Source organism: Talpa europaea (assembly GCF_964194135.1).
Source record: "Talpa europaea genome assembly, chromosome: 6".
In the NCBI taxonomy this organism is placed as follows: domain Eukaryota; kingdom Metazoa; phylum Chordata; class Mammalia; order Eulipotyphla; family Talpidae; genus Talpa; species Talpa europaea.
In genome coordinates this window covers 96,830,432-96,840,909 of record NC_140072.1, presented here as the reverse complement: position 1 = coordinate 96,840,909, position 10,478 = coordinate 96,830,432, and positions in this window count along the sequence as shown.

The following is a 10,478-nucleotide window of genomic DNA, read 5'->3' as shown; positions in this document are numbered from 1 at the left end:
TTCTTATTCTCCAGGGGGATTTCCCTGTGCAGTGAAGAAAAGTTGAAGCATCTGTCCAACTTTATTCCTTTGTTTTGAATTTAAGATACAAATTACTTTGGTCTTAAAAAGCAAACTTACTTTTGTACCTTCTTTAAAGTCATGTGGAAAATATAAAATCAATGTCCCTTTGTAGAATAGAATATTTTACGTCTTTGGCTTCTGAGGAAGCATGGGCTTTTCTTCAAATAATTATTTTGAGGATCCTTCCCACCTCTAATTTTCGTAGTGTCTCATAATTACCCTTGAAGATCCTGTCAGGACTATCCACTGAAGCTTACTAACCTGCCTGAATAAGTTTGTCAGGTCCTTGCAGTAAATCTATGAATTTGAATGGTTGGTTTCTCCCTCTAAACTGCAGGCAGTGAATACACATTTACTTGAAAAAAGGGAATTTTGTCTACTCTGTTATCAGTGTGTTTGTTTTGGCACTCAGGGTTTTGATTTATTGTTTGGTTTGTTTGTTTTTAAGTCAGAAAGAGGCATCTTTGTGTTATCTCACAGGCAAAGGAAAAACTTAATTTTTTCAACCTTAATAAGTATTTCTAGGGCTGGCAATCTGAAGGATAAGATATGCCATTAACCATTAACTGTGGAGTCTAAGACTCAGTTCCTATGATCTCAGCCAAAGCTTTCAAAGTCTTTAAACTTTGCTTTGGGATAATATCACTTTACTGATTTATATTTAACAGTTTTTAGCTAATTTATTGGAGACAAATTTTTATAGCAATCTTGAATAGCCTTTCTTAAAAATTCAAACTCATAGTTCCTGAATACACAAATGTAAATAGAAACTGTAATCATAGTCAAAGATAGAATAAGTTTTTAATACATTAAGCCCTCCCTCTTAATATGTAAAACAGAGGATTCTAAATAGTTAAATCTTAAATTCTGTAAGTTATATTTTCTTACAGATCAGTCTCAATCATTCTGCTAGTTTTGTGTTCTGATATTGATGAAGCACAAGATTTTAACAAAAAACATTCTGAGTCCTCGTTCTTTTAAGATTTATGAAAATTGAGTAAACTGTCTAGTTAAATTATGGTACAAATTATTCTTCTAATCATAGCAGTACAATGATATTTTCTATAACATAAGTGTAAACAGTAGCCTACTCAAGGAGTGGTACTGGTAAAATGATGAATAATCCTAAGTAAATTGAAAAAGGCTCTTTGTGTAAGCAGAATTGAACTTTTTCTATTCTAAAGATTTCATTTTAACTAAAGTTGTCATTTCTACTGGGTAATAAATTTTGAGCACAAAATTTTGTACAGGAGAGCATTGATTGCTTTCGCTTTATTTTGTTATATTTTTTCCCCTGTGAAAGGAAAAAATGTTTTCTGCTTTCTCATCCTTATGTAAGTTCCTAAAATATAGGTTGGGGAAATTTGATATTTTTTAAAGTCTTTTTGGATACTAACTTTTGCTTTGTTTTTCTCATCTCGATTGGGTACGGATATTTCTCTATTACTCTTTTGGGTTTTGTTTTTTTTTTTATTTGTTTGGCTTTTTGTATGGAAGAACTGGGGTGTATACAAGAGGTGCTGGGGATGAGAGGATTCACCAGAGACAGTGGGGAGCAGAACAGGTGGATTTACTGAAATACACTGCTCAGGGAAGACAAGAAAGGTCTGCTGGGACATATATGGGTTAGCTCCCTGCCTGTAACAAAAAAAAAAAAAAAAAAAGGAAAAGCCTCTCTGCCTAATACTTTGCAGAAATTACCACCTTACTTACACCTCGGATCTAGAGGGTTTTTTTTTTCTCCCCAAAGACAATTTTAACAAAATATCAGGCAGACCAAAAGTTTTTTAACCTGTGGAGACAAAAAAAGTCCAATATAACAACACTGACAGTTAAAAAACAAAGTAACTGTTTGCACAGAATGGAAAGATAGTCTTCATCCCTTCATCTCTTCCAAAGCTGCAGAAGTCCTACTTAAGCAAGTCTTCATCTGTCAGAAAATTGGGATTATTAACATTTTCTAGTAAGACCTTTTTAATTTCCCATTCTTGGCCAAGATCTATAGAACTGTGATCTCTCTTGTAATTTAAAAATGAAGAAGAAAAAAGAACAATACAAAATTCAAAAACGAAGCAGGTACTTTAACCGTCTTTACTATTGAAGGTGACATTGAAGTTTATTATACCTAAAATTATACGACTTTATCCAACTCTTATTTAGATGCTTCAGATTGTAACGACATTACTGGTAAATAAGTGGTGACTTTATCAAGTCAGGAATATGCAGGTGTGATGAGAAGAGGATAAAAACTGACAGGTGATTGTTATAAACTGTTTTATCAGATAAGTCTTTCTTGTACTAGGCAAGACACTATAAATTAAGCCCTGCTCTCAACAAAAAGGAAATGGGGGAGCGGGGTGGGGTGGGAATCACTTAGAATGTTTACTCTTATTTGAATGTAGCATACATTTTACACTTGACCATTTCATGGTTTTTTGAATTATTTTTTTTAGAAGTGCAGTTGAAATTTACTTATTATTGAGGCTTATATGCTCCAGAATATATTCAGTTATTATATAAATTTGATCTCAAAACATGGCACTTTTTGTTTCTTAAATAGGATAGATGTTAATATTATTACTCAGAAGTGTATGGTTGTAGGAGACAGTTTTTAAAATATTTACAAGAGCCCTGATCACTTCTTTTTTCACTTTTGCCAAAGTAATGATAGGTATTATTAGAAAAAGAATTTTCTGTTGAGTTACACCTAAGAGGAAGAGTTAACATGAAGGGAAGTGATTTAAAATAATATCCATGGAACATGAAAGCCAGGCCTTCTAATTCAGAATATTATTTGATGCCATCGTGAGATTTTATTTGAGTCTGTAGTTACTAAAGATCATGCATTTCCTATTACAGGACTGGTATATTTTTTGCAGCGTAAAAAATTATTTAACTATGGCTATAGTATATACAGAATTAAAAAGCTACACAGTGCCCCTTTCAAACTTTTCATTTTGAAATTTACAGTTAAAAATCTGCTTTTAGAAAAGAATTCCTGAGGTGTAATTTTTTATGTATAAATAAAGTGTCCTCTGTATCTGAGAAGTCGTGGTCTTTTATTTTTGTTCTGTTTTTTTTATTATTTGTTTATCTGAAGCAGACAGTATTGGTAAAAAGAATGTTCTAGAAAGATTTATTCTGGCCAGCTGGTCATTGTGGACTACTGCTACCAAAAAAAAAAAGTCTAACCCTAGATCACTTACCAGGTTTTCATAATTCCAACATAACAATGAATATTAACTTTGTAGAAACCAGATGAAATGTGAGTGCTCATAAGAGCTCCATGATACAAGAGGGGCCAGCACTGGGTTAGAACCAAGATTCCACTGTTCAGCAGATCATAGGGTTAGGTAATAGGGGATGCATTTCTCATTGGCTTGATATTGAGCTTTTTGTTCAAGTCCCCAATTCTTTTTATAATGGGGGCAGGAGTTACCCTCCATTCTGGCAATTTGCTCAGGTAATTCTAATGCACTCCAAAGTATGAGAACCACACTTGATTTGGTCCAAAGAAAGCATAATAAGACTTCCAGAATAAAAAATGTCAGATTTCTGTCATGCTGTGGCCACTTCGCCTCTTGAATCAAAGCATAGAAGGCAAAACTCATTTTCCCAGCCTCCTGTGTTTCTAGAGTACAGTTATGTGGCCTGGGCACTCCCAATCAGATGCACCTATGTGAGAATGGGATTTCAAGGGGAAAAGCAAAGAAATAGACATTCCTAGAATATCTTCCATTGAGCATGGTGGCACAGGTGGCACTTCTGGCACAAGTTCTTAGCATCATTGGTTAAACCACTGTGTTGGAGACAGTGGTGTGCTGTGGAGTGGCGGTGACACTGGTGCTTCGCTTGAGCATGCAGTGGGGTTGGACCTATCTCTGATTATAGAGCTTAAACTGGCCAGATATAATTTCTTTGCAAGTAAGAGCCTTAACTAACCTAAGGGACTTATATTATGCTAGTCAGGAAATAAATTTTGGAGACAGCAGCATGGAATCAATTCCTGGGCTTGCCAATGCCTGTATAAACTTAAATAAGTTTCTTAATCTATTTAAGCCATAATTTGTCCTAAAATGGGAACAATCTAACACTCATGAGGGTTTTATGAGGACACATTTAAGTAAAAATCACAAAACTCAGCATTAGGCGATGGTTATTATAAACCCCTAGAGAACAGATCCATTCAGAGAACTTTTGTAGACAGGCCTACTCATTTCTTATGACCTCAAAAAATTTCTATATCAGTACTCTTGGTGACAGAAACCTCACCCAAATTGGCTTAAGCAAAAAAAAAAAAAAAAAAAAAAAAAATTATTCACTTATGAAAAGTCCAGAAGTTAGACCTGGCTTTAGGTACAACTGCATCAGGATTTCCAACTTATGTCATCAGAATTTTGCCTCATCGTCACTCATCCTGCTTTCCATTGTCTGGCCTTCATCATTAGATGGGCTTCCCAGGTGGTGACAAAGCATGACTAGCTGCACCTCTAAAGTAGCATATTACCAGCTTAGCAACTCAGTGAAATGAAAACTCTTTGGTTTCAACCAAAGCCCAAGCTCTGATGCTAATTGGCTCCAAGGAGTCAATTTTGGCCCCACTGGTTCACTCACATCCACACCCATAGAGCCAAAAATTGGGTTAAATACTGAATCACATACGCTGAGAACATGGGAGGGTATTTTCTTAAAAGAAAATGAAGGAGCTATAATTAGGAGAAAAGGTAACACATGCTACAAAGGCAAAAACATACAGTTTTTTGATTCCCCATCAATTTTCTAACGAGAATACTATAGTTGCTTTACCAAAAAGCATCTACCAATGCTATTACCCACCTACCAATCAGTTTGTCACAGATTTATCAATGTTAGTTGACCATTGTGAATCCCTTTTCATTAGATATCATCTAGATCAGTTCTCATGATTATAAGTCTGTGTGGAGGAGTTTAGGAGAAAGCCTGGTTACCTGATATGCTTTAGTGATGACAGAGTAGCTTTGCCCAGTAAGATGATAATGCTTGTGCTCTAACATCAAGACCTGTGATTTCAAGAAGTGCATTTAACACAGTAGATGAGAAATTAATCTATTAGTTTATTTACCACATTCTGCTACAATTTATAAATTACAGTACAATCAAGATGGTTTATTTAGCCTTTCCACCACAAACAAGACAAGAAAAAAGAAGTGAAATGAAGAATACAAGGGAGCTTGCCTGACATTATCAATATATCATATATCTTGGGTAGAAAGTGTCCAGTGTCTGGGGCCACAAATCTGCAGATCACAAAACTAGGTGGAAAGGGAGGAGAATAAGAGATTCTCATCTTTATCTCCTGAGCACCTGGAAATCTGTGTCAGAAGGCGCGCCATGGGCAAATGCAGCGGGCTAGTGTGGCCCCCAAAATATTTGTCCACCCAGAACCTTAGAATGTGAACTTGTTTGGAATAAGGGTCTTTGCAGGTGAAATTAAGGGACTGAGGATGATTCTGGGTTTAAGGTGGGCCTTACTTTCAATGACTGGTATCCTTATAAGACAGTAGAAAGGGAGACCCAGAAACACAGGGAAGGAGGCATGTGAAGATGGAAGCAGAGTTTGGAGTTAGGTTGCCACCAGCCCAGGAACTTAACAAGGAAGGATTCTCCCCTAGAGCCTGCAGTGGCAGGAAGGCCCTGCTGACACTTTGGTTTTAGACTTCTGGCCGCAACAACTGTGAGAGAAATTCCATGTCAAGATGCCAAGTTTTTGATTTGTTTTAGAACAGCTCTAGGAAATCCACAAGATACGATCCAGATTTGCTTTTATAATTTCAAGTCCAAGATGAGGCCCCTTGTTAGCAACTTCATTTTGTTAACTATTAAACCACCGGTGGACTGCTGGACTCCTCAAGTGTTCTGCAGAGCTAGTTAGTCTCTGTGCCATAATAGTTCCATAACGGGAAATGGAGGTATTGTTACCAAAAGAAGGAAATGTATTCTAGGAAAGCACAGTCGGGGAGAAAAAAAAACAAATACTGCAATTAGTGAAATATCTGATGTGGAGCCATTAGAAACGGATTTTAAAGTATTGTCAAGTGGAGATAGTTCTTCAGTAAATAATTGTTTAACATTAGCATTAAATATGTTGCCAGAATGCCAGTGACCTCCTACACATGGCAATTAGATAATTTGTAAATGTATTATTCTAAAGAGAATATTCTGCCTAACATAGGTAGCTGTTCCTAAAGGAGCTTTGTACTGCTTGAAAGCATTTGAGCTTCAATGTAGGCAGTAATGACAGGAGTTGAGGTGTTAGTAATACAAATTATACTTAGTAGAGTATGAGCTTTAGTATGTATATAAGGTGCAAAAAAGGTTTCCAGAGTCATTTACACCAACACAGTGTGTAGCTATAGCCAAGATAAGCAACCAGATAAATAAACCAATAGAGTATTGTGAAATATGAGAAAAGAAATGCAAGAAAAATAAGTTGTGCTACATTTCAACAAATCTGTGACTTGCCTACCTATTTTCTGTTTTCGTTTCTATATCTTAAGAAAAGACAAAATAGGGAAGGTCTAAAGAACAAGTAAATTCATTAATTCTTGTCTATAAATGTTTATCAAGTTCCCATAATGTGTGAAACACTGGGCTAGGGATATTAAAATAAATAAGAAATGGTCCTCAACTTCACAGTCTAACGGGAGAAACAGAAACAACTATAATAATGCAATGTGACAAGCACTGGACAGAAGGATGCATGGGACATTGAGATCACAGAGGAAGGATACCAGCCCCCCACCTTTCCTAGGGTAAGCTGAGAACATAACAGAGAAGGCAACAAAAGGGTGTGGGGTAGGGTGTTGCTGTTGTTATTGTGTTTTAAAGGAAGGAGCTGCGGGTGGTGGAGGATAAAGCTAGAGTATGGAAGAGAAAATAATCTAGGGGGAAGGCAGGAGTGAAAGGATGATTTATAGGATGGGACTTGAATAAACAGGAAGAGGAATCACACATCCTCTAAAAGTAGAGAAAAGAAAGGGTGGTTAGGGCTATAAATAAGATTTTAAGTGGGGGGTCAAAAAGTTATGGGAGATTATACTAGGAGTACTAATTTGCTGAGGTAGGGGTTTTTAAACCTTTTGGGTATCTTGAGAATCTGATGAAAACTATGGATGTTTTTGCATTTTCACATATGGTTTTAGCTTCCTAACCTCCTAAATTCCAACCATGGGCTCTGGGCTGAGAACCTGTATTCTGCCCAGATGTGACAGGTCATCTGCTGTGAGGATGGGCTCAGATTTTGGAAGGTTTGGAAAAAACACTGAGGGGTCAGGGAGAGGACACTATTATGTTACAGTGCATCCTCAGAGGAAACAGGGGATGATGTGAGTTGTGAGCCCTCACCCATATGCCCAAGAAAGCAGGAGATGACCCAAAAGCAGACCAATGGTGAGAAACAACAATAACAGGATTTAATTACATGAGGAGTGAGAAAACAGAATTGAGGGAGGGGGGTAGGAGAGAATTTATAGGTTGGCATGTGGCCAGATGTTGTCTGTGCTACCCTAGGAAGCATCTAAGGAGCAAAAACCGAGGCCTAAGCCCAAGCCACAAGTGGCAAACTGGCAGCTTCTCCAAAAACACCCCTCCACACCAGTGATTTAACTGCCCAAGTAGTTCAACTGCCAAAGCACCAGCTGGATTAACTGCTGAAAACACTGTGGCTTTAACTGCCAAAGGGCCCTGAAGTTTAATTGCCAAACTCCCAGCTCAGTTCCCATCAGCTCCACCTTCTACCATCAAATTGGCTATGAGCACATTCCGCTGGCTCCTCCCTATTCCTCTTACAATTTCCCCACTTGCAATTTTTGTCACTATTTCTATGGTGAAGAAAGCTGTATGTTGACTGCAGTGTCAGAAGGTAGTTTTCAACAGGGTTGCAAATGAATTCAAAGGAAATACCAATCAGTCATAAGGCGTGGTCCACACATAGCCAGTGTGGCAAAGCCCTCCATTTCTGGAAAACAGCCAATAATTTCAAGCCCCCCCCCAAAAAAAAAATATATATATAAATGGTTAAGAGAGTTTCTATTAAAATCACTTTCTCTCTACCTTCATCCCAGTTCTACCAAATAATACCACAAAATGCATTTGTAAATGAAATCTAATTTCAATCCACTTATATAAACTCTTAAGACAAAATAACCAAGAAGAGTTTCTATTGGCTTTATCGGAACTTTGCATAAGTTATCTTAGATTGAGTTCTCAGCATTCAGCCTATCCAGGCTTCACTCAGGAGCTTTGCCACAGGATGGCCTCACCAGACTCCACTTGACTTTTGGGTAAATTTCCTCTCTTGAGGTTCCCAGCACTTTTCTCTTTAAGGTCTCTGCACTGCAGATTGAGGTAAACTTTCCTACTCTCCTGGGAAGTCTCTGGAACCCTACATGAAAGGTGGCAGGCTCATTCCCTTTGGTTCTGCTCAATCTCAACTCCCAAAAGATCTCAACTATTACATTCAAATCAAAGTCTGGACAATGTAACCATATTTCCAATTCTCTATGTAAGGAGAAACAAATAAAATTCCTTAATGAATTATGCTAGTAAAACTAGCAAAAGTGCAAGACAAAGAATATTGAAGGAGGCTGGGGGGAAAGCAGGTCTCTGTCCTTCTCTCATTAGTTCTTTGTACAATTAGGAGCTAGTCACTTGTTTTGTCTTCTCCCCACACTCAGATTGTGAACACAGTGTAGGCAGTAGCCTACCTTTTTATTAGTATTATTTCTAGGGCCTAGCTGAAATATAATAAAGTCAGTAAAGTTTGTGGAAGGGTTGAATAAATAGCTGATACATTAACATCTAGGAAGAAAGACTATTTCTGCTTCCTAAACACTAACTGTAAAAACTTCTTTCCTAGAGGGTGAGATCAAGCTGGAAATGTTAGAAATACCACAAGGAGGCACCAGAATTCCACAAGGGCTCCCTCTGCCAACTAAAAGCAGATGCAAAGTAGTGTCTTGACCTCGGTCAGAGCCTTTTAACTGATGCCTGGCAGAGCCAAATGGGCCAAGAGAGATAATTTTAAATGACTATGGAAGAAATTAATGCAAGGAGGCTACAGTGCTGCTTTTGGTTAAGAGGAAAATGCTCGCTTTAAAGGGACTCTAACAGAAGAAACCCCCCTCCAGGTCTGGCCAACACCCCATCCCTGCCCTAGGGGAGCCATATTCAAATAATAGCATATTGTTCCCTCACTCCAGTTTTCCTCCTCTGCTAATTAAGTAAAATACTCAGGCTCATAATAGAGAGATCTCATTCCACTGCCACATTATTTGTCTCATTGAATTTTCTTTTCCTCATTCAATGATAGAACTGTCACAAATATTACCATCTTCCCCTATTTCTTCCCAAGAGGTCAGTGAAATGTTCACCCCAGGCCTCTGAACCCTAGCTTTCTGTGTGGGCTGGCAAGAAAGGAAAAAAATCCTTTGAAATTTCAAATAAATATATATATATATATATATATATATATATATATATATATAAAACTCCTGTGAGGGACTGGGAAATGTAACCATGGAAACCAGAGGATGCCTGTAACCATGGAGACCCATTTAAACCAGCTGGGCCATAACCATCTAGATGCTGGTAGCACTATGTTTGTTAGAAGGACTGTTAATGTGGCCAAGCAATTTCAGTTGTTTAGCTGAGTGTTTAGCAGATGTTTAAGTAATTTCTGGATCCTGCCCATACTTTAGTTAGAGAGAAAGGTTTTTGATAGGATGGCCTCTGTAAGATTAATTTTTAAACAATCACCCAAATTTTTCTTCCGCCAGACCCATCATTTATTAGTCATTCATTCAGCAAACACATGCTTAGCACCTTGGTGTGCTAGGCAATTTGTTGAATTCTACCATATATGCACTCCCCATAATTACAATGTCTATCCCATCAGCTTTAATGCTGAGGCAAATCTTGAATTAAGGGTCTATTTGTCAAAGGTTTCTTTATCAGAATCCATCAGAATTTGACTTTGTGTTTCCAGTGAGATGTGAAATAATCTTAGTTTCATTTTGAAGGGGACCTTCACTAGCCAATGTCAGAGAAGGGTTTCACAAAGCCCGATCATCCTTTTGATGAACAAAAGAATAATCTTTTGTTCTTTCCATGTTCATGTTACAGCCCCATCATCACCCCTGCAACCACAGCTCCAAAGACCTTGATGACAGGTGAGCTGCTTTGTGAGCTGCTTTTGGTGTGTTTTGTACACCAGTGTGGTTAAAAGATGGAGTGCTAGTGTCAAATCATCTGCATCTGCCAAGTGATTAAATTTCTCTAATCCTCAATTTCCTTACATATAAAAGGGAAATAATAAATTGTTTGGGTTGGACAGTGATGATTTCACACTGTGTGAAGATTTTTGCTGCTATGAAGTT